This window comes from Panulirus ornatus, chromosome 49, assembly GCF_036320965.1.
Source record: "Panulirus ornatus isolate Po-2019 chromosome 49, ASM3632096v1, whole genome shotgun sequence".
Classification (NCBI taxonomy): Eukaryota; Metazoa; Arthropoda; class Malacostraca; order Decapoda; family Palinuridae; genus Panulirus; species Panulirus ornatus.
Genome location: NC_092272.1, coordinates 5,700,904 through 5,725,423, shown reverse-complemented (window position 1 = coordinate 5,725,423; position 24,520 = coordinate 5,700,904). Strand labels below are relative to the sequence as shown.

Here is a 24,520-nt window from a genome sequence, read left to right as displayed (position 1 = left end):
AAACGTATCTACCCCCCTCCCCTCAGCCCCTCCCCCCCGGAAAAAACAGAGAAAAATAAAAAAGTGGAGGACTGGGTGGTCGTGGAGGCCATCATCTACCCTGCACCAGATAACTGAATTATTTTTATCCTAAGGAGATCAAGGGTAGAGAATCTGTTACTGTTCTTGGTGTGTGTGTGTATATATATATATATATATATATATATATATATATATATATATATATATATATATATATATATATATATATATATATATATACACACATCGGCGGCATCCACAAAAATACTGAATACTGGTTAATCCCCGAAGCCAGAGTCACAGTCTGGAATAATCTGGCAGGTGTCTGAAAACCTCTCTCTCTCTCTCTCTCTCTCTCTCTCTCTCTCTCTCTCTCTCTCTCTCTCTCTCTCTCTCTCTCTCTCTCTCTCTCTCTCTCTCTCCCTAAGGGTGGAGAGGTGTGGGGGGGAGACTTGTGTTGGTGTGTGGCACAACACAGGCGTTGTGGGTTTGGTAACACACAGTATTGTGTTTCGAGTTCAGTGAGGCGTTGTTGTGTTGAAGGTTTGGTAACACACGTTACAGTGTTGGGTGTTGTGTAACACATGTGATAATGTTGATTTGATCACACACTGTTTACTGCTTAGTTCCTCATTACCTTAGCGTCTCATTAAACTATACTGAGAACTGGATTTACCCAGGTTAATTCTAACTTGATTATCTAAAATGTTACTATTAACACTGGAGATTTTATTAGCTGGTTCAACAAAAGTTAGTTTTAGGGATTTTTATTTTTCACTTCACTCTGGTATATCTTTATATTTCTTTATACAGTTAGATGAATACTAAAATCCAGCCTACAAAATTCTATGTGAGACAATCACGAGATCATAATATTTATTAATTGAGGTCTGACATTACAGCTACTGTAATTATACAAAATGCTCCTATATAATTAGTTGGACGCCATGACAACTTTCCTAAGGTTTAATTACAACAATTATGTTCTTTAATTAAGTTACAAACCGGTGGTGGTTGGTCACTTATTTCAACCCCAAAAAAAAATAATGATAATGGTTGTATACTTTGTAGTCTACATCGTTTCATAGAATCAATCACTTATTAGTTAATGGTTTATTTTGTCAGGGAATGAGGAATGTCTAATAAGGAGGCATATATACCATGTACATTTATATCACTCGATTAATAAACTTTAGGAGATCTGATTAACTGGTCAGAAGGGAGAAGCAGATGTGAATATTGCTGTAACTCAGTTAATAATCTTCATAAATGTTTATAATATCTAATCATTGGTGGGTTCTAAGATTATTCTGTGAGCACATACACTTCCACTGTTGTGTGTATTGCCCAGGATAAACCATCATACTCAGGAGTAGATCAGAGCATTGCTTACTAATATGTTAGAATGTACTTTCTTTAGCATCATTACGTATGATCAAGACATTAAAGTGTCCGTTTTTTTACGTGAACCTTTGACAAAAAGATTGGCACCAGGTGTGTGTGTGTGTGTGTGTGTGTGTGTGTGTGTGTGTGTGTGTGTGTGTGAGAGCCGGGGTTGGGGTGAGGGCTGCCGTCTGGGAGACAGCCAACACAGTCTCCCCGGAGCTCCTCTCCCCACTCTCCAGGAATTACTTGTCAAAATGATTTACCCAAAACGCTTACCTCCTGCCCAGTATACAATCTTGTACGACCTCCACCTCCGAACTCCCTCCACCTCCTCCCTCCAAACGCAGGCGCAGTGAGAGGTATCTCTGGAGTCTCTCTTTCTCTCCAAACTCCCTCCAAATTCCATCGTACTGAAAGGCCTTTGGCCATCCAGATTACCGGGGTAGTAAGCCCAGTACAGAGCTCGTGTGTACTGGTGAAAGGACCGGGATGTTACGAATAAAGGAACTGGTGCATTTTGGAGTATATCAAGTCCAGAAATTCTAGTTATCCTAAAGCCTTATACATAAGCTTTATACATAGGTTTATACACAAACCTTACACACAGGTCTTCTACACAGGCCTTATACAAGGACTTTATATAAAGGCCTTATACACAGGCATTATACACAAACCTTGCATACAATCTTTATAAAGAAGCCTTGTTCACAAGGCTTATAGACAAGTCTTCTACACAGGCATTATACACAAGCCTTATAAACAAGCTTACAAACAAGCCATATACACAGAGCTTATAGACAAGCCTTATACACAAACCTTTATGCACAGGCCTTATTCACAGATCCCTCCTGATATACTGTTCACGGATCATCTTTCTTCAAAAATTTGATAATCATATTTGAACTAACCTTTCTTTTATGCAGCCAAGGCAATCAAACCATTGGTTTGTTTTGGTTATTCCAGTTTGGTTAATTGTGGTTATCTCTCATATTGGTGGAAATTGTGGTTCAGTTTCTGGAAGCCTTTGTCCATCTCTTCCAGACATATTCGCTCCAGACATTCTCTATTTCCTGGGTCCATGAACACAGCTTCTATTCACTTAACTCATGACCCAAGTCCGTGTTTCATGAGCTTATCTGCATGATAAAGTAAGATAAGAAGCAGACAGTGAAGAGAAGTGGAGTCCATGAACAAAACGAGGAGTTAACCGAGGGTTAAAGGAGAGACAAGTGTCTGGATTTCGGGTTATAAATGACGAAGGAAAGAGAAGATAACCTGAGAGATATAAAGTATCTTTCTAAGATATTCTCTGTTATCTTTTCTGAAAGGTATCTGGTACTCAATAAAGATAAGAAATCAAAGAAGATTCGCGTGGTTTCAGGACTACAATGTTGTTATCATCATTATGTATCTGAAGTTAGTTAATGTATTCGTGAAGTGATATGAACAGTACCGTCAACCGATTAATATTATCATTATTAACCAATCCCTTCCAGGAGGTGGACCTGATGACGTTACAGTTAATTCAACCTCCATTATGAGGACATGTTACAGACACCTCCATTTTGTTGACCTTCTGCAGTCAAGTCCACCTCCTCGTCCACTCTCTCGACCTGGTCAGGTCGCATCCACTTTCACTTGACATTCTTGAACTACATCTTAGTAAATGTGAAGTAATTACTTTGTTAATGAATGTAACTAACTTTGATTAACACATTCCTCGACCTCGTAAATACCAAACAATTTGAAACACCCACAGGCTGGTTTCATCAAGTTTCATCAATTAGGAACATTTCTAACATGGATTAAACAATTTTTCAAGACGGTAGAATGAACATAAAACTCCGTTTGTAATTCTCTAGACTACTAGAATCAAACTTTTTGAGAAACACAGGTAATTACATGATTGAAATGTGTGATGTATAGACAGAATTCAAGAGACTGGACCCCACAAGTGCAGAAGTCTGTTTCCCTATAGTGGAAATAGGTTATTATTTACACACCAGACTTTACCTCATCTCGATACAGAAAACCTTTATAAATAATCGTTTATCATTTATCAGAGGAGACGAACATTATATCATTGCAACATAGAGCTATATTCATATTCTGATTACCTTTATTCGTCATACAGGAGCTGTATTCTTACGCCATGAGGTATGGTTTCATGCTATGAGCTGTGTTCTCATGCAATGAGTCACGTTCACATCCTATATATCAGTGATAATCAGCCATTTATCACCCTCGTCAATCCATCATTCACCAGAGGTTATAAAGATCAATCTTTCCCCAGTAAACTTTGCCACTAAAGAGGCCATTTATCACAGGCAAGAGGCAAGCCATTCATCGCGCAAATGCCCAACTAATAAGCCATTTGCGTAAGGTCACCGCTCACCTGGTTTATTGCACAGATCCTCTCATCGATAAATCATTTATCGTGCACGAAATTCTCGGAATTAGTCTACCATATTTCTGGCCATGACTTCTCTGTGGCAGTATGATATTTTTATTTATTTTGGCACTATTCACAATATGTATAGCTCGCCAGTGAACCATTTTCATGGTATTTCCCTCTCAAAACTCATTTGGCAATATACATATATATATATATATATATATATATATATATATATATATATATATATATATATATATATATATATATATATATATATATAAATATATATATATATACATATATATGTTTATTTATTTATTTATTCATATTTAGTCAAATGAGGGTTAGGTGGTTGACCGTAGACGTTCTGTTTTCAATGACACAGTGTATCTGTTAGTGAAATGTAGACTTTTACGTAGAGTTTCCCCATATTCACTCCTTCTATATACTGTGTTGTAGACTTATGGTAACCATATAACTCTGCCAGTCATCACACATTATAGTCTTTTGTGATGTTTTTAGCTAATGAAAGATATCTTCATTTAGGATTGTTAGATTGTGGTTATGAAACTTTCTTAACTTCATATCATACCAGATCCTTCCATTGTTGTGACATTATGGCATTAGCTACACATTTGAATTATCATGTCACTATGATTATTAATATTACAAGGTAGTTTAGTAGAGTAAATCATTGTTGTTGAGTTAGTTAAATGATGATAGGTGTGTCCGAAGACGTTACACTTCCTATGAATATTATGAATATTTTCGATCATGACACTGAAGTGTCGTACCGTTGTGTTCAAGGGTCGTACTTCGTGTTCAAAGGTCGCACCGTTGTGTTCAAGGGTCGTATGTTGTGTTCAAAGGTCGCACCGTTGTGTTCAAGGGTCGTACGTTGTGTTCAAGGGTCGTACCGTTGTGTTCAAGGGTCATACGTTGTGTTCAAGGGTCGTATGTTGTGTTCAAAGGTCGCACCGTTGTGTTCAAGGGTCGCACCGTTGTGTTCAAGGGTCGCACCGTTGTGTTCAAGGGTCGTACCGTTGTGTTCAAGGGTCGCACGTCGTGTTCAAGGGTCGCACCGTTGTGTTCAAGGGTCGCACCGTTGTGTTCAAGGGTCGCACGTCGTGTTCAAGGGTCGCACCGTTGTGTTCAAGGGTCGCACCGTTGTGTTCAAGGGTCGCACGTCGTGTTCAAGGGTCGCACGTCGTGTTCAAGGGTCGCACCGTTGTGTTCAAGGGTCGCACGTCGTGTTCAAGGGTCGCACGTCGTGTTCAAGGGTCGCACCGTTGTGTTCAAGGGTCGCACGTCGTGTTCAAGTGTCGCACCGTTGTGTTCAAGGGTCGCACCGTTGTGTTCAAGGGTCGCACGTCGTGTTCAAGGGTCGCACCGTTGTGTTCAAGGGTCGCACGTCGTGTTCAAGGGTCGCACCGTTGTGTTCAAGGGTCGCACGTCGTGTTCAAGGGTCGCACGTCGTGTTCAAGGGTCGCACCGTTGTACTGGTGAGTAGCAAATGCATGTCACTGACGTGGGTAAGGTTCAAGTGTTGAATGACAGGCATTGCAACATTCATCATATCTCGTGCAACAGCAGATTGGACGTGAGTGTTCATACCATGAGGGACGGGCTGTCACCACGTGTTTGGGGCTGTCTTCAACAGCCCTTCCTAAAGCCACAGAGGCGTAAAGAGCGATAAGATAATACGGTGAGGAGCAAATGGTTTCGGTTATATTATATTAGTCATTCAAGGCGTCTCCTTTGTTCATCTGTTGGACGATGGGAGGGTACAAAGCAGAGACACGGTTGTAATGGAGTGTGGGGGGGAGGAGGTAGGATATTGGAAACACATGAGAGAGAGAGAGAGAGAGAGAGAGAGAGAGAGAGAGAGAGAGAGAGAGAGAGAGAGAGAGAGAGAGAGAGAGAGAGAGAGAGAGAGAGAGAGAGAGAGAGAGAGAGAGAGAGAGAGAGAGAGAGAGAGAGAGAGAGAGAGAGAGAGAGAGAGAGAGAGAGAGCCTCTCTAAATGGGTGAGGGAGAGGAGCACAGGTGAGTTGATGCACTGGAGGTCTTCCGTGGGAAGACGTGGGCGTCTGACAAGTACCATATGGAGACTGGAAACACAAGTTCCAGGTGGCCTGAAAGATGGAACTGGAATCCTGGAAAACATCGAAATGCTGGAGAAACCGAGGGAGGAAAGGCGGGTGGGAGATAACGCAGCTGGTGAGGCAAAATATGCCATCAGCGAAGGCCACAGGAGAGGTCACCACCACCTGACGAAACCATTAAGTGAGTTCTTCAAGTGAGGGGAAAGACGAGGGAGCTCCTGGAACACGCTAATTGAAGTCAAATATCAGGAACAGAATGCGAAGCAAGAGAGAGAGAGAGAGAGAGAGAGAGAGAGAGAGAGAGAGAGAGAGAGAGAGAGAGAGAGAGAGAGAGAGAGAGAGAGAGAGAAGGGAGAGCATATAAGCGGAAAGGAGAGAAACAAGAGACAAAGGGAGGGAATAAAGAACATGGGATGGGGGGGGGTGGAAGAAGAGAATGTAAATATGAGGAAGAGGAAGAACATGAGACAAGAAGAGGAAGGATAAGTTTGTGAATTATAAGAGAAGCGAATCAATTTGTGTTGTGGAGTAAAATGATCAACAAGTGAACAGCCTTTCTAGTTCCATTCCTACTCTTTGATACCATCATATCTTCTTCATTTGGACTTCTGTGCTGGATACTCGTTTCTTACACTCCCTGGACGTCCAGGGACACCTTCCTCTCTCAGTGGATGTTCAGCTGGACTGGAGGAACAAGGAGGTGACGGGATCATGGATCCTGGTGAACACAAGCCAGAGAAGAAGTCGATCTCACATCCATCCGTCACCCAAGAGGATACAAACACAACTGAGTTTCTTGTCTTATCCTCTGACTTCTCATTCGAGGGTCCATTGCTCTCTCTCTCTCTCTCTCTCTCTCTCTCTCTCTCTCTCTCTCTCTCTCTCTCTCTCTCTCTCTCTCTCTCTCTCTCTCTCTCTCTCTCTCTCTCTCTCTCTCAGCTATCTTATAGCCACAGTCCTGTTATGAGTCATTGTCATAACGAGGAGAACATAAGATGAACAGAGACTCGTTTAGTCTCGTTTACAGTACCTGAGGCAGACATAAACGAAGTGGTCACGACTCAGGGAACCCGACGTCTCGTTTTCGCCGAAGATGAATAGAATACGGGGTTTCACGTCCCGTTCCATGGGCCTCGAATGAGCAGTTACATCGAGTGATGAATGCCTGCAGAGAGAGAGAGAGAGAGAGAGAGAGAGAGAGAGAGAGAGAGAGAGAGAGAGAGAGAGAGAGAGAGAGAGAGAGAGAGAGAGGAGAAGCCCCTCAGTAACTGGTCCACCTCAGCTGAAGAGCAAATAGATGACCCTCAGGTGCCTCTGTCCCCCACTGCCGCAGGTGTAGATTAATGCAACAGTCGCGGGAATCAAGTTTCTGCAAAGCCATGAGAATGAAAGAAAGTAATAAAGATAGAATAATGAAACTGATTATCCATACGAACATAGGAACTGTACAACCGTAGTAAGGAGGGAATGGAACAATTGCAGGGATAAAGGAATGGAACAAACATAGGACTAAAGGAATGGAAGAACCAAGGAAACGAGGGAACGAAATAACCTTAAGAATAAAGGGATGGAACGACCATATGGTCAGTGAACACAAGGGTCATTCCACGGAATATTTGGATCCTCTTCAGAGACTTACGGCTTTGGAAGACAAGAGGTATATTGTTATGGCTGGCCCTTCTTCTCTATTGATGGTCGGACTGGCGATCTAGAGTCGTTCTTGCGTCATTAACCCTTTGAGCACGACTGTGCGACCCTTGAGCACGACGTACGACCCTCGAGCACGACGTAAGACCCTTGAGCACGACGTACGACCTTTAAGCACGACATACGACCCTTGAGCACGACGTACGACCCTTGATCACGACGTACGACCCTTGAGGACGACGTACGACCCTTAAGCACGACGTACGACCCTTGAACACGACGATGTGACCCTTGAGGACGACGTACGACCCTTGAGCACGACATACGACCCTTGAGCACGACGTACGACCCTTGAGCACGACGGTGCGACCCTTGAGCACGACGTACGACCCTTGAGCACGACGGCGCGACCCTTGATCACGGCGGTACGACACCTTGGGTGTGATGTTCAAAATAGCTTTCTGTATTCTGCTAAGTCTTTCATGCATGTCTGCATGCATAGTGATGGAGAGAATAGAATACTGGAACAAGAATGGAAAACATTGGTAAAGATAACCCAGAGTTGCAACCTACATTCGTTATTCACAATTATTCACGATTTATTCAAAAAGCCACCTCTCCTCTCTTACTGGTCAGACGAATAGAGAATAGGAATTCTTGCAAATGGGGATGGTACTTCCTGGGTCATAGGTCATGAGAGGTCATTGGGAAGCCGTTTGCAAGAGTCATTCATCACTTCAGGGGAATTGTTAAAGGGAAGGAATTAAATTTGCGAACTAGCCTCTACTGTGAGCTGGCTCACTGCAGCAAACTCTTCCACTTCATCTGCAAAACTTCATTTATTCTACATCACCTTTCAACTGCCATGATACAAAGCTATAATCTTTGTAGTCTATCATCTAGTATTTTATAAATATATTATATATTTATCTATCTCCTTAGTACAAGTTTCGTATCATTCATCACTTTGGCTCATCTACATATTTCTCTAAACTCTATATTCAGAGGTCATTACTTTCTGGGCAAACGTCGTCTCTAATTATCAAATTATCCTAAGATAATTACGAGGGTAATATGACCCTGATAATCCATGACTTCTTTCGTTAACACATTGTCTTTATTTTTGTACAATAGTTCGTTTTCTTGAGGATAATTTATGCAAGTCCTACAACTGATGATTAAGACACTGATAAATGAAGATTTGACTCCTCGCAATTATCAGAATGGGCCAGTTAGAGACATGCAATTATTGTACTCTCACTGTTTAAGCTTTAATCAAGGCGTAATGAGCAAATAATTATTTTGGAGAACATCCAACAATTAAACATACATAGATGAGTCTCATTATCCTTACAATACTTGAGACTTTCTCCCAATAATCCAATAAAGATAATCGTGTGCGCTATAATTCGTAAGAGTGTATCTGGTACTGTGCACAAAATCAAGGGTATAGCAGTTTTCCAGACTTTATTATAATCATATAACGTATTTTGTTATAAAATTGTGGGGGGTTGCAAGGTCTTGGATCATTTATAATGATATTCAACTTTCTCTCCGAATCTCTTTATCAACTTGCAATATTGCCGTCGTCAGGAAACACCATAACAGACAACGAGTCACAATCTGGTGATCTGGTTAGGACATCTGTCTCCATCATGTTGACACAGAGGCTCCTACGTGCCAACGAGAGGTTGAGCCCCCCCCGCTGCTCATCCTCACATTTGGGTAAGATTGGTCACTGGACAGAGATGCCATCAGTGTTTGTTCAAAACGTTTTGTTTTCAAGAACCCGATTTCCCCCAGTGACCTCTGACTCCCTGACCTTCCTCCCACAACGTCTACATATTCTTTCTACCCTCAACTACCATCCCTCCCACTGGGAAACAGTTCTTCACCCTTGACGTCTTCCGTGTCTCTGGCCTTCACAGAGCTTGACATCTAACCTTTCGACAGTTAGCTCACACAACCGTCCCTGCTTCTTGTTTCTTCACCCTTTTCCTATTTCTCAATTACTGTGTCCTCTTTTATTTCCCGTTCTTCTCTCACCTCCATCCTTTATGTCTCCTGCATCTCGTAGCATTTTGCTGAACGCTAGAGCCTTCACGATTGCAACAGACAAGACAGAGAGGAAGAAACAGAAGCCTGGAAGAAAGTGTTGACATCGACCTCAGTTCGAAGACACAAAAGGATGCTCCCTTGCTTGAGGCCAGAGGCCCTACATAGCTCTCGCCACAGTTCTTTTGTGTGTTGAAGCTTCGTCTCTCGTCGTGCCGCCGGTAACGTGCGGAAACAACACGACACAATCGTCGTCTGACACCTGGGGTACGTCTTCCTCCGCGTCATCCGATACGACTCAGAGACACGACCTCCCCTGGGACCGTCTTACCCCGGGGCTGGAGATAAGACTGAGAAGCACGACCGGTTACATTCTCCTGTAGGAATAGCCTATCTCTGGGCTCTGACCTCTAATGGTATTACAGTTTCTTTTGACATTAAGTAGGTAGCAATTATACAGCTGGGTCTTATAATGTATTCTTACATGTCTTCGTCTTTCGTATGATTTTTCAGCTTTAAAGGTAAGTAGCTGATGTATTATGATACTACTGACGCCTTGAGCAAGACGGTACGACCCTTGAGCACGACGGTACGATGACTGAGCACGACGGTACGATGACTGAGCACGACGGTACGATGACTGAGCACGACGGTACGACCCTTGAGCACGACGGTACGATGACTGAGCACGACGGTACGATGACTGAGCACGACGGTACGATGACTGAGCACGACGGTACGATGACTGAGCATGGCAAAGTCATTCTTGAGGATAAGGCCAAAGTCAAGGCCGTCTTGCCTACGGGAAGTGCCGTCGTGTTCAAGGGTCGTCCTGACGTGTTCAAGGGTCGTCCCGTCGTGTTCAAGGGTCGTCCCGTCGTGTTCAAGGGTCGTCCTGACGTGTTCAAGGGTCGTCCCGTCGTGTTCAAGGGTCGTCCTGACGTGTTCAAGGGTCGTCCCGTCGTGTTCAAGGGTCGTCCTGACGTGTTCAAGGGTCGTCCTGACATGTTCAAGGGTCGTCCCGTCGTGTTCAAGGGTCGTCCCGTCGTGTTCAAGGGTCGTCCCGTCGTGTTCAAGGGTCGTCCCGTCGTGTTCAAGGGTCGTCCTGACGTGTTCAAGTATCATCCCGTCGTGTTCAAGGTGTTTAACGTCAAAACCATATCCATATCCCAAAGTCTTTCTTACGAATCAGTAAAAGAAACACAGTGTTGCCGCTTGAGTTGTGAGCAGCTGGTCTCCAGCAACAAAAAACTGTTTCTATTTCCGTTTTATTCAAAAGATCGATAGATCGATAGATGTTCTCACTCAAAGTGAATAATTGATACATACATTTACATCCTCATTTGAATCATTATTTAGATTCATTCAAATACATTCGCGAACTCTCACTCGGCGTCCAATTTTATACATTTTCTTAGACGATTTTTTTTTTCTTTGTTGTTGAGCAAAAAAAATGAGAGAATAATTCTCCGGTGCATCTGAGATTGGAGGGAGCCTTTCATGTGTCCTCCATCAGGAGCATCTTTGTCATCTGGACCTGAAATGTTTTCAGGTCCTCCTCCTCCTCCTCCTCCTCCTCCTCCTCCTCCCATCATCCATTTGGGCTGAAATAATCAACTCTTATACGAGTTCCACCACAGAATGCTATTTCCATCAGATTCTAAGTATATTTCTCAATTAGGTAACCCTTATTATATATATATATATATATATATATATATATATATATATATATATATATATATATATATATATATATACATCAATTTTTTCAGTTGTCTGAAGAGTTAGGAACAATTGGGTCAATTGTGATCACGTTCCTTTGTCTCGGTGGGACTTGGGACGCTCTGTAATGGGTCGTACCAACTGGTCGTGCTCTCTGATGATTCTTGGTCGTGCTAATTGGTCGTGGGTCGTGATGAGTCCCACCAATCAATGGCTCAGCCAGCGATGGCTATTTTCCAACAATGTTGTTTCAAAACTTGGAGAAATCGCGAGTTGGTAAAGGTTGGTCAGGCGTGTGAGAGAGAGAGAGAGAGAGAGAGAGAGAGAGAGAGAGAGAGAGAGAGAGAGAGAGAGAGAGAGAGAGAGAGAGAGGTATATATATATATATATATATATATATATATATATATATATATATATATATATATATATGTATATAAACGTTTGTATGCATGTATGTGTATTTGTCAGCATGTTTACATGTAAGTTAAGGAAGAAATAAGTTTGAACATTGGAAGATGTAAGACCAAGGGTTGAATGTGATAACTGGAATAACAGATATAAAGATGAAAATTTTGAAAAGATAATTAGTGTAGATAGTCGCTTCTTACGTAGCATTTACACCAGCGTATTTTGGTTGCCCTTCTGTGCCTCTATCGCTAACTTATCAACACCTGTTCTCCCGCCACAGGTGCGCACACACCTTTGTTAGCCAGCAATTTGCACGTCTCTAAGGTCCTTTCAGCATGTAACACACAGTAAATGTAACAACACTCCATCCCTATTGAAACTGGGACTCGTTCTGCTGCTGTTGAAGTCGTTATCAGAACTAGATATGGTTCTTCTCTCTATAGATAAATCTACTAAATATTTGATATCACCTCTCATTATAAAAACAGAAATCCCTGTTATTATACCAACAACGGCCTGTTACAACGGTGGCCACAGGACTGGATTATATTGGTCCAGAGTGCATAAACTTCGAGCCAGTTCTAAACTGTTTCGAAATGAGTTCGAGCCAACAAGTGAGTTGGTACTTTAGTAATTGCTTGTTGTAAGCTAATAATCCCTCCTCACAGTTGCTGTTGGATTTGTTATTAGGAGGGCGATGTGAGGATTTGCTTGACAGAATTGATAGAAAAATTGAAAAATGATTTTGTATGGACAAGGAAATTAGGTGTTTGAAAAGACACAGAAACATAATAATGATACTCGATATTTATTCTACCATTTTCCATGCCTCCAATACTCCTAACAGCCCCCATTAACTTTGTCTCTCTCTTTCTCTTTCTCACTTTCTCTCTCTTTGTACCACCGACACTCTAGCTTCTCACCTTACAAATTCTCTTGGAAGGTGTACGCTGGGGGTCTTCTTCGCTGGGTGGAGACGCTACACCTTGTTATCTCGTTGCCGTGACGAATGTGACGAGGGAAACGTCGCCAGGAAGATTGTGTGTCAGTGTTTGGTTACCTACGCTAAGGTTGGTGCGCTCGGTAATTTTTTCCTCCAGAACGCAGGTGTCTGCTCTTAGATAAAGATAGAAAGACGAGGTGACAGAATATATATATATATATATATATATATATATATATATATATATATATATATATATATATATATATATATATATATATATATATATGTGTGTGTGTGTGTGTGTGTGTGTGTGTGTGTGAGCCTTTCCTTCAAAAGCTCAGTGTATCATAAGCCATGACTTATTCCAAGTCAAGCAGGAAATAGTAAGAATTATCATTAACTCGTTACATATGATCTTCGAATTGTTATAACCTTATCATGAACTCTCTAGCCCATTCCTAGATGCCTCTAGGTTTCCTAGTATTGTGTTAAGTAGACGATATCGTCGACCTAGTATACATTAAGCCTGTATCATTAACAATATCAAGCTAACTTGCTGTTTCTAAGATCACCCTGAAAATATAATCAAGCATTACCTTCTGTTGTAATTTATCACCCAATATTAAAACTAGATTTTTAGGCAACACAAGTAACACTTTCATTAATACTAAATCTTAATTATGTCTTTTATGTTACTAAGTGTTTGTGAAGTATTTAGGAAAAATCTTTTGTACTTCCATTGAGTCTTTCATTGCGTGCCTGAAGCTCTGATATTAATGATTCATTCTCCTCAACGTTTTTAATTAAGTTTATCCTTAAACATTTCACTCATTGTCCTCCTCATTAACTTCCTTCTCATCATTCTTAAGAGTGGCTGGGCATTTTGTTGACGTGTTCACAATCTTAATCATCCGTGACGAAACATGTCCCTGTTTACAGAAGGACACTTGTCTGTAGGGCTGGATCTTGTGATGGAGGCGACACGTAAGGTATATCATTTGACAATAGTGTTAACTGCAGCTATATAAGCCTACGAGGTGTTGATAGTACGTCTCTAAGCCTACGAAGGTCTTCACTTTCATATGCCTGGAGGGTTTTAGCTCTCGTGCCATCATAAAAGATTTCAGCCCCCATCCTTCCACCCCCCACACACACACACCCCATCCACGAGGAGGTCCTAGGGATATTCTCAGGTCCTGTAGGACGTCTGTACTTCCTCCACACTGACTCGGCTCTGGAAAGTAAACGTTGTGACCCACGACACAAAACATCATAGAATGAAGTCAAGATTAGCATGACACGAACTGTCATAATGTTGTCATCTGTGGTGGGAACACTGTCCCCTTCTCTCCTGATTAAGTTTACGACACATCCTAAGAACCAGCTTTGGATCTAGTAACAGATCCGTGACGCGTGCTGGAGTTCTGAGGAAGCCAGGAGCTTCTAGTGACACATCACTAACACTTGGGGTTCTGAGGAAGCCAGTAACGTCACTGACACATTCTGAGAACCAGATCATTTACTCGAGCTCCATTAAACTCGATGTTACGGATTAATTGGAAACTAATTTGATGTTTTGATAAATGAATAAATGGAAAATTGACAATGTATCCTTTACCTTCCTGGCTATGTATCCCCTTCTGTCACACCTACATATTGCCTGGCTACATTCTCTGTTATTTCCTTTCATTCTAATCAGTTCCATTTCAATTGTGAGTTGACTCTTCCTCTCTCTCTCTCCTGCTCACTAATCCCTCCCAGTTCCTTTCATTTATTGTTTGTCTTTCCACCTTTGCAAGTCCCCTAATTTATGTTCACAGTATGAGAGGGGAAAATTCCTGTATACACTAAATCATACCAGAGTATTTCACAACGTCACTGAGAGATAATGATTATTTCAGATGTTTGGAATATCCTCAGCAGTGTTGATGTTGATGATGATGATGATGATGAGTCTCATACGTGAACACAAGTCACAACAAATGAGAAATGTAAATATAGAGAGAAATAACAGAGTTAGGAAGTTAGAACAGTTAGGGTAAGAAAATTCTGGTAGAGAGAGAGAGAGAGAGAGAGAGAGAGAGAGAGAGAGAGAGAGAGAGAGAGAGAGAGAGAGAGAGAGAGAGAGAGAGGATGTAAATCTGGGAAGCAATTTACTTGAAACGAAAAATGTCGGTATTGAGTGATTTCGTTCTCTCTCTCTCTCTCTCTCTCTCTCTCTCTCTCTCTCTCTATCTCTCTCTCTCTCTCTCTATCTATCTATCTATCTATCTATCTATCTATCTATCTTTCACATACGCACATACATACACAGACAGACAGACAGACAGACAGACACACACACACACACACACACACACTCCACAGACCTGCACAGCTTCCACAGTTCGGCTGAGAGATCCCAGAAGCATCGTGTGGCAGCCCCAGGGTCTCAGATATGACTGTTTGACCCAACAAATTCCCCCACTTGTATGCTGCCGGGGATTCAAGCCTCACAAAACCCGGCAGGAGGGCTGAGATTCGAGCACGACCCGTGAGCACGACGGTACGACCCGTGGCCACGACGACAAGCGTCGGTCAGGTCAGGCCAAAAAGGTTAGCTTAGTCGTCCTGATCGTAGTCTTGCGTGAACCAATACGAACCACTCAGTTATTCTGCTCGAACCAGTACGAAACACTTGAGCCGTCTCGTTCGAACCAACATGAGCGAGTCCCGTCGTCTGTTTCTAACCAACACAACTGGTTTATTCGCTCTGCTCAAACTCATACGAACCAGCGCAGCTTTCCGTCTGAACCAGTACGAACCAATTCAGATTTTTTTTTTTGTTCAAACCAGCGCGAGCCAGCTCATTGGTTCCGCCACCATGAACCATTTTGCCTAAAATCTCATATGGCATATTTCTCCCTTGACCTGAGTGTCAAGGAAACCTTTATCGCATATTGCATCTTTGTTGGGAGCAGTCAGGGAAGGAACGGGTTATAGCTCGCTGCAGACATGGGTGTAAATGCATGCAATTGGTACGTGTCCGTGAGCTGCAAGTACATCTGTATGTCTTTCAGCCCTTTATATTCGCACTGTCTATAACTCAGATATATGTATTACTGGTTGGTGACTCTCTCTCTCTCTCTCTCTCTCTCTCTCTCTCTCTCTCTCTCTCTCTCTCTCTCTCTCTCTCTCTCTCTCTCTCTTTGTCACCAGGGCGTCTCGGTGCCTTCGCCTGAAGTGTCGTCATTACGAGGAAGGGAAAACCTCATGAGAGGAACTTGTTCATTTTCCTCACATAAAGAACACTTCAGGAGGGTCAGGTGGGGCGCCTCCAGCATCAGAGCGAGACTAATCCCGTCTCACATCCATTTCAGATCCTCTTCATTTCTTGTCCCCAAGCTGCTGTCACAGTCACTGGAACCTTACGGGCCCTCCACCCAGCGGGATGCTGTCTCTGGAACTAATGGACTGGTCTGCTGGAAGGCCTGTTACAATATTGCTGGAAATGCGTGGGCAAGGAACGATCATGTCGCATTTGGCTAGATTAGAGAGAGAGAGAGAGAGAGAGAGAGAGAGAGAGAGAGAGAGAGAGAGAGAGAGAGAGAGAGAGAGAGAGAGAGAGAGAGAGGCCTGACGACTGGGGTTCTTAGATGCTATGTGCAGCACCCATATAGTTCTGGAAAACAAGATCTGCTGAGCAGACTGAGTGCTGTGCTTCCAGTCGCTCGGCAAAACAGAGGAGGTCCTGGTACACCGCCCTGTGGAACCCCTACAGATGAAGTGAACAGAACTCCTAACTCATCGAAAATCTGAATTGGATCTCTGCTTCAATTGATGAAATAATGAGGAAGAAAAAAGACGAAAAGAAGTGAGAATTTTCAGCTATGGGAACCACGTCCCCGCTGAAGAGACGTTCAGTTTGTACTCTCTCTGACCAGAGGTTTGTCTGGGAGTCGAAGCTTCGAATACATAGATGCGGCTGAATGGGAACCCGCCCGACAGCTGAGACGAATGTTAAACCCAAGGTTTTACTGCCTTACGAAGACGGCAGCATTTACTTTAACGACAGGACGATGAAAAATGTCCCCAGCGACGCTAACTCTGATGTCTCCATCTTTTTCCTTCTCCTCTTCCTCCTCCTCCTCCTCTTCTTCTTCTTCTTCTTCTTCTTCTTCTTCTTCTTCTTCTTCTTCTTCTTCTTCTTCTTCTTCAGTTCTCTTGAAAAGACACAAGTTTCAAAAAAAAAAAAAGGAAAAGAGCAGCAAAAACAGTCTCTGAAATTTTTCGAACCTGGAATTTCTGAACAAATTTCATTCAAGACGTGTTGGCGACAGGACCAGCGTCAGGTCGACCCAGTTTTTCTTTATGATGAATTCAGTTTTTTCCTTATTTGTTCATCTGTAAAGTAAGCAGAGGATCTTTGAAGATCTCTGGATTAGGTTCAGATAATGGTACACTGACGATTGCCTGACAGTAGCACTTCATGCAGCTGCTTGACGTGGTTACTTGGTGTGGTCGCCAGAGTCGAACACTTATGGTAGTAGTTTCTCTTGTGTGATCAACAGTCTTACGATGTCTTGATATACAGAGAACACTTTTATTTGCTTGTAATTATCAATATTCCTTCCATGGATTTGCCACCTCTCTCTCTCTCTCTCTCTCTCTCTCTCTCTCTCTCTCTCTCTCTCTCTGGTTCATTCATCCCCTCACTACCCATGTCGACCATTCCATCCTGATCTGACGGGGTTCTATGATTCCCCGGAGCTTCAGATAATCCATTTCGACCTCGATGTTGCCACTGGCCGGAGCGATGTGTTTACAACTGACCAAGAAGGTGACCATCAGCCACTCTGAGGCGCTACAATAAGCAGCAGGTTAGCTGTTTATTTTCTTTATTCGTCTCAAACTCCGGCAAAGATGTCCCTGGAGCTGGACAGAATTTCATGCTGATATAACAAGTCTTGATACAAAGCTCAGATGTGAATAGTATAACTAAGGTGACATGAGACACCATGTCTGATTTGGTTGTAGAAAACAAAGTAGGTAATGTTGAAGGATCCAAGATTCTGAGGGATGTAGGAGTTGTGTCGGTGCCTGTAGGAGGCTTGGAGTCTGTAGAAGGGTGTTGAAGCACGTAGAAGAATACAGAAGTGTCTCTCTGCCCCTAAGATTCTGAAACCGTGTAACGGGGTGTTTGAATGGCGTCTTAGGTATTCTAGTCCTATGGTTACGTCAGGTCGCACACTACAGACGAATATTTTTGGAACCAAGACGAAATACTGGCTGTCTGGCGCACAGCTCTCACTTCTCACTTACACTCTCCTACCTGAAGTAACTCTCCCAGCCACTTACCACCTTAAAGTGGCACTTGAAGTTCTATTTTATGAGTCAAAAGATCCAACTTTAACACTTACATGGTTCAGTAACTCCAGCGCCGCTGCCTGAGTTGTGTAAGTTCCCATGTAGGTTTGTTCCTTGTGTCTTTAACTCGTTATAAAACTTGGAAGATTTTTAAAAAGATTTTCCCCAAGTAATGTGAAAGAATGGAATCACTTTTTTTTCCCCCTGACATTTGCATAATAAATTACTAAAAGAATCAAGCAGGTACGGGTTTTATGAAGACTTAGAAGTTCCCGTCCTATATCAACAATCGTGAGGGGAGAATTTTGGTCTTAGTTCCACAATAAATAGTTTTTTACTCAATATTCTTTATTTCTAACCCAGACGCCACCTCCATCATTTACAGACCGATGCAGTACAAGTGCCTTGCCTGATTCGTAATTCCATCTATCCAAATATATAAACATACTATCCCCTTCCTAGAGACATGTTAACTCTTAACCAACTATATCACCTTAGAGGTTTGTCATGAAAATCATTATATCATCTAGTATTCCGCCAGTTTACTAAGTCATCATATTATTGCTTCTCTTTCTAGATACGGTTCATCTGAATATATCAATGGTTACACGTTTCCATAAAGATTTTTTTAGTTCTTTAAGACTCTTTTCTTCTCATATGAACTGTTACATTGTATACCTTACTGACTGATGTTATTGAAGTGTCAATATGAAAAAAGAAAAAACAGGTGTTAGAATCAACAGAACTACTGAATTAGAGAGGAAACTTGATTATTATGCTTTAATTATAAAATGTGGCAATCTTGTCGGTCTGTGACTGGCTGGCCGACATGCTGTGGGCGTGGTTTCTGTCGTGACGTCACCAATAAAAGCAAACTTCCCCAAAGTGTTGATTTTTCGAGTTAAATCGCTGGCTTTTCGTTCTTATCAGCCTCACAGTGCTGGGAACTGGGAACATTTGACTCACATTTGCAGCAATATAATAGTTTGCACCATTATAGCAATGATAATACATCTAATACTTTTTCTTTCTGTTTCAGAGACCATGCTGAAGGATATACCAGCAAAAAAGGTGAGTTCATATTAATATATCATTATAAGACATCATAAATACGGTTGTTGCAGGGTTATAGGTTATTGTAGAGTTATAGGTTGTTGCAGGGTTATAAGTTGTTGCAGGGTTATAGGTTGTTGCAGGGTTATAGGTTGTTGAAGGTTATAGACACGACTTTCAAAATTAAATATATCAAACAGAACTATCCACTGCACCAAATTTAATCCAGTAAACTAGCCTGTTTGTGAATGGTGGGGGCTTATTTCTGCAGTTCTTTGGACGTATGTTTGATAAGGTAGATAATGAGGGGTAGATAATGAGGGGTAGATAATGAGGGGTAGATAATGAGGGGCAGATTTTTGAGGGGTAGATGTAATTATCTATCAGACATGTTGAGAAAGTCATGCAAATTAGACTACCTTCTTTGGCAATGTTGTAGAAAACCTTCGGCATGTTGAACGCTTCAGAGCGGGTAATACCTCATGAAAGTAGAATTGCTCTCTCTCTCTCTCTCTCTCTCTCTCTCTCTCTCTCTCTCTCTCTCTCTCTCTCTCTCTCTTTCTCTCTCTCTCTCTCTCTCTCTCTCTCTCTCCCCCGGTAATCACCTGCGTCCGAACGCAACAAAAGCGAGATACTCTGCTAAAAAAAAAAAACCAAATACCTTTCAGTTCTTTTAGTATCGTCATCTTAGCCAAATTTTCATTTAGATTACAAATATAATATCAGGACTCACAGTGTTGTAACACATCTTCCGTTTTTTGTCATCTTTTCTTCCGTGATGATAAGGTTGATGAGTCACTAGAATGTAAGGGGAAAAGCATCGTTACATACACACTAGTGTTAATGTTGTCACACATCCTCGCTGGAACACTGCGAAGTCAGAATTGACTTCTACCTTACAGGAAATTGAGTTCCACATCTGAATTCCTCCAAGGAGTCTCGTGACATATATAATGGCCTCGAGATGAAATGTGACCCTTATTTAATCACGGTAATGGTGGTAATTCCGGTTCCCGAAGCAGCTACCAACTCAACTTGCCAGGGTCTAACTTGCTCGCCTGATTACTTGTGTTGGTAACACTGAGGGTTTATTCGTAATTTAAAAAAAGCAAAAAAAAAAAAACGAAGAATTCTATTTGAATGATCCTCCTCATTTCCATGATAATAGATTATCATTAAGTATTCATCAATGGTGTGTCGTTTTTGGTTGTGATATAGTGTTGCTGGACCAAGTGTTGCATTTATTGTGTTGGTTCGTTTCACCAATTGTAGGAAATTCAATCTACACACACAATTTCATTCAACCATTTTCCAACTAACTAACTAACTATATATATATATATATATATATATATATATATATATATATATATATATATATATATATATATATATATATATATATATATATATATATATATATATATATATATATATATATATATGTATATATATATATCATAAGTTGTTTTGAGCATTTGCAATGAAGATGTTGAAGTGTATATAAAACCTACCTCAGTCCATCTTCTTTAATCCAGTATGTTATTCTTTATGAAAATGAATGAAGCTGAAACACAGGGCCACCCACCCGAGATCTTCCTCCCCGACCAGGCCAAGATCTTAAATGGAATTATTTGTTGAACTGACGATAACTGGATTTGAATATCTCAGGGAATTTGTACGTATTATTCATATAAATGAGAAGTGACGGAGGGAAATATTGAGAATGGAATCATACGTTCCAGTATTTGTCCATGCTGGAATTATCTCTCTGGATGCTGGATCTTCAGGGAAAATGTAATGATGTGCCAAAACTACATTTTGTTCTACAGAATTTCCCTTCTCATCAGTGTGTGTGTGTGTGTGTGTGTGTGTACATGTATCCCTAGATATATATGATCTCTCTCTCTCTCTCTCTCTCTCTCTCTCTCTCTCTCTCTCTCTCTCTCTCTCTCTCTCTCTCCCATCTGTCACCAGATGGTGCTGAGGACTCGAGTCGTGTAAATCCCCAGCCATCTGGTAGCTGGTGACATCTGGCAGACGTCTCCACCAGCTGTGGGAGACCGGTACACCCGCAGCTGGTTCTGTCTTGCTCCTCTGACCTTAAATATACCTCTTAGGTCCAGCCTCTATTGGGGGGGGGGGGAAATATTCCATAGAAAATGTGAGGAAGATGTGTGAGCAGTACTAGTGAGGAAGATGTGTGAGCAGTACTAGTGAGGAAGGTGTGTGACCAGTACTAGTGAGGAAGATGTGTGAGCAGTACTAGTGAGGAAGATGTGTGAGCAGTACTAGTGAGGAAGGTGTGTGACCAGTACTAGTGAGGAAGATGTGTGAGCAGTACTAGTGAGGAAGATGTGTGAGCAGTACTAGTGAGGAAGATGTGTGAGCAGTACTAGTGAGGAAGATGTGTGAGCAGTACTAGTGAGGAAGGTGTGTGACCAGTACTAGTGAGGAAGATGTGTGAGCAGTACTAGTGAGGAAGATGTGTGAGCAGTACTAGTGAGGAAGATGTGTGAGCAGTACTAGTGAGGAAGGTGTGTGACCAGTACTAGTGAGGAAGATGTGTGAGCAGTACTAGTGAGGAAGATGTGTGACCAGTACTAGTGAGGAAGATGTGTGAGCAGTACTAGTGAGGAAGATGTGTGAGCAGTACTAGTGAGGAAGGTGTGTGACCAGTACTAGTGAGGAAGATGTGTGAGCAGTACTAGTGAGGAAGATGTGTGAGCAGTACTAGTGAGGAAGGTGTGTGACCAGTACTAGTGAGGAAGATGTGTGAGCAGTACTAGTGAGGAAGATGTGTGAGCAGTACTAGTGAGGAAGGTGTGTGACCAGTACTAGTGAGGAAGATGTGTGACCAGTACTAGTGAGGAAGATGTGTGACCAGTACTAGTGAGGAAGATGTGTGAGCAGTACTAGTGAGGAAGATGTGTGAGCAGTACTAGTGAGGAAGGTGTGTGACCAGTACTAGTGAGGAAGATGTGTGACCAGTACTAGTGAGGAAGATGTGTGAGCAGTACTAGTGAGGAAGGTGTGTGACCAGTACTAGTGAGGAAGATGTGTGAGCAGTACTAGTGAGGAAGGTGTGTGAACAGTACTAGTGAGGAAGATGTGTGAGCAGTACTAGTGAGGAAGGTGTGTGACCAGTACTAGTGAGGAAGATGTGTGAGCAGTACTAGTGAGGAAGGTGTGTGAACAGTACTAGTGAGGAAGATGTGTGAGCAGTACTAGTGAGGAAGGGTGTGTGACCAGTACTAGTGAGGAGATGTGTGAGCAGGTACTAGTGAGGAAGATGTGTGAGCAGTACTAGTGAGGAAGATGTGTGAGCAGTACTAGTGAGGAAGATGTGTGAGCAGTACTAGTGAGGAAGGTGTGTGACCAGTACTAGTGAGGAAGATGTGTGAGCAGTACTAGTGAGGAAGATGTGTGAACAGTACTAGTGAGGAAGGTGTGTGAGCAGTACTAGTGAAGTAAATATAACACTAGGAGACCTGGTGGTCTATGATGAAGTTATCTGCTGCATACACCAGTCATACCTCAGCTGTATTGATGGTCAAGACCGGTGACTGAAGCACAAGGCTCCTCCCCATATACATATACTACCTTCTATATATATATATATATATATATATATATATATATATATATATATATATATATATATATATACATATATATATATATATATATATATATATATATATATATATATATATATATATATATTCTCTTTAAACGATAATGAAAATGTAATCCTGAAAATCTATGGACCATGATACTGGGAAAAAAGCTCATTAACATAATTACCTGACATAATTACCAGTTATTATAAAAACATAAAAATTAAAACTTCTGAGATACAAGAAAAATATTAAAACTTTTACAAGCGATCTTGGCTCGGAGGGTCATAGTAAAATGTGCAGTAAACAGTGTCAAGACATGAGCGGCTTCCTGTTGTGCAGTAATTTATGTTCAATTAGGAGAACTTCCCAATTAAGATTATAATGAAGGACCCCTTACAGGGCAAGGAGGATGTCTTGGGGTAATGGATTCAGTCAACAGAGCTCAAGAGGTGAGTAAAGAGAGAGAGAGAGAGAGAGAGAGAGAGAGAGAGAGAGAGAGAGAGAGAGAGAGAGAGAGAGAGAGAGAGAGAGAGAGAGAGAGAGAGAGAGTATTTACAATGTATGATTACGTCACCAACAGCAAACAAACAGAGGAGGAAGATAACCCTAACAGAGAGCAAACAGAACTCTATCATAGCAGCAACAGAACTGTAACAGAGACTTAAAGTAAAAGCCCAATACATTTGTCTTACGTGTGTGTGTGTGTGTGTGTGTGTGTGTGTGTGTGTAACATATATTTATACATATAGCATTATATACATGTAGAGTTTCCTTATAATATGACCTCTCGTGTCATCTTCCATCATGATGATGTGGTGTATCTTCCTAACCTTCTCTTCCTGCCAGACCAGCTCAAGTTAATATGCAAATTGCGTTTTTTTCTCTTTCTCTCTCTCTTCCTCTGGCCTGGCTGAGGCTCTCAGAGTTGTAGGTATTGACCGAGCGAGCACGCGTGGAATTTTTTTCCCTTTTTTTTTTAATGTAAATGATTTAGTTTGACTGTTTGTGATATACGTGTGAACTGTCATGGTAAATGATAAGCATATAGAGTAGCTGCCAGGTAGGTATACTGTGGGTAGTGTGATCAGTGTGACGCTGGTAGAGCAGCTGCCAGGTAGGTATACTGTGGGTAGTGTGATCAGTGTGACGCTGGTAGAGTGTAAGAGTTCAGTATGCTTGTGCTGGTAGTGTGATCTCTCATGCTACACACTAACTGGTTTCATCTCCTCCTGAGTATGTGTTTAGGTCTTCCAGTCCTCTTGAAATTACATGTCTTTCTCCCTGAGTCTTTATTTATTCCCTCCAGTAAGAGTTTCTCTTCGTCTCCTGATGATCAAACACTTATCTTTATTTCCTCATGATAGTAAGCACTTATTCTATGATACTTGATTAAGTGTATGTTTGTCCTTTCACTTAAACGAGTGATTCTCTACTTTTCCTCTCGTTAAAGTTCATGTCTCTCTCCTTCCTCTTGATAACACATCCTTCTCATCCTCTTGATAACACATCCTTCTCATCCCCTTGATAACACATCCTTCTCATCCTCTTGATAACACATCCTTCTCCTCCTCTTGATAACACATCCTTCTCCTTCCCCTTGATAACACATCCTTCTCCTCCTCTTGATAACACATCCTTCTCATCCTCTTGATAACACATCCTTCTCCTCCTCTTGATAACACATCCTTCTCCTCCTCTTGATAACACATCCTTCTCCTTCCCCTTGATAACACATCCTTCTCCTCCTCTTGATAACACATCCTTCTCATCCTCTTGATAACACATCCTTCTCCTCCTCTTGATAAC

The 24,520-nt window shown here is 41.8% G+C and overlaps 1 protein-coding gene across 3 annotated transcripts in view; it reads left to right on the top strand.

Annotated features, from left to right (window-relative positions):
- LOC139764365 (uncharacterized) overlaps positions 1 to 24,520 on the top strand; it is an 82,125-nt gene that overhangs the window by 16,273 nt on the left and 41,332 nt on the right. For all 3 annotated transcript variants that reach the window (XM_071690900.1, XM_071690901.1, XM_071690899.1), the window contains exon 2: positions 19,078 to 19,109. The gene's annotated coding sequence lies outside the window, so the exon portion shown is untranslated. The remainder of the gene's footprint in view (positions 1 to 19,077; positions 19,110 to 24,520) is intronic.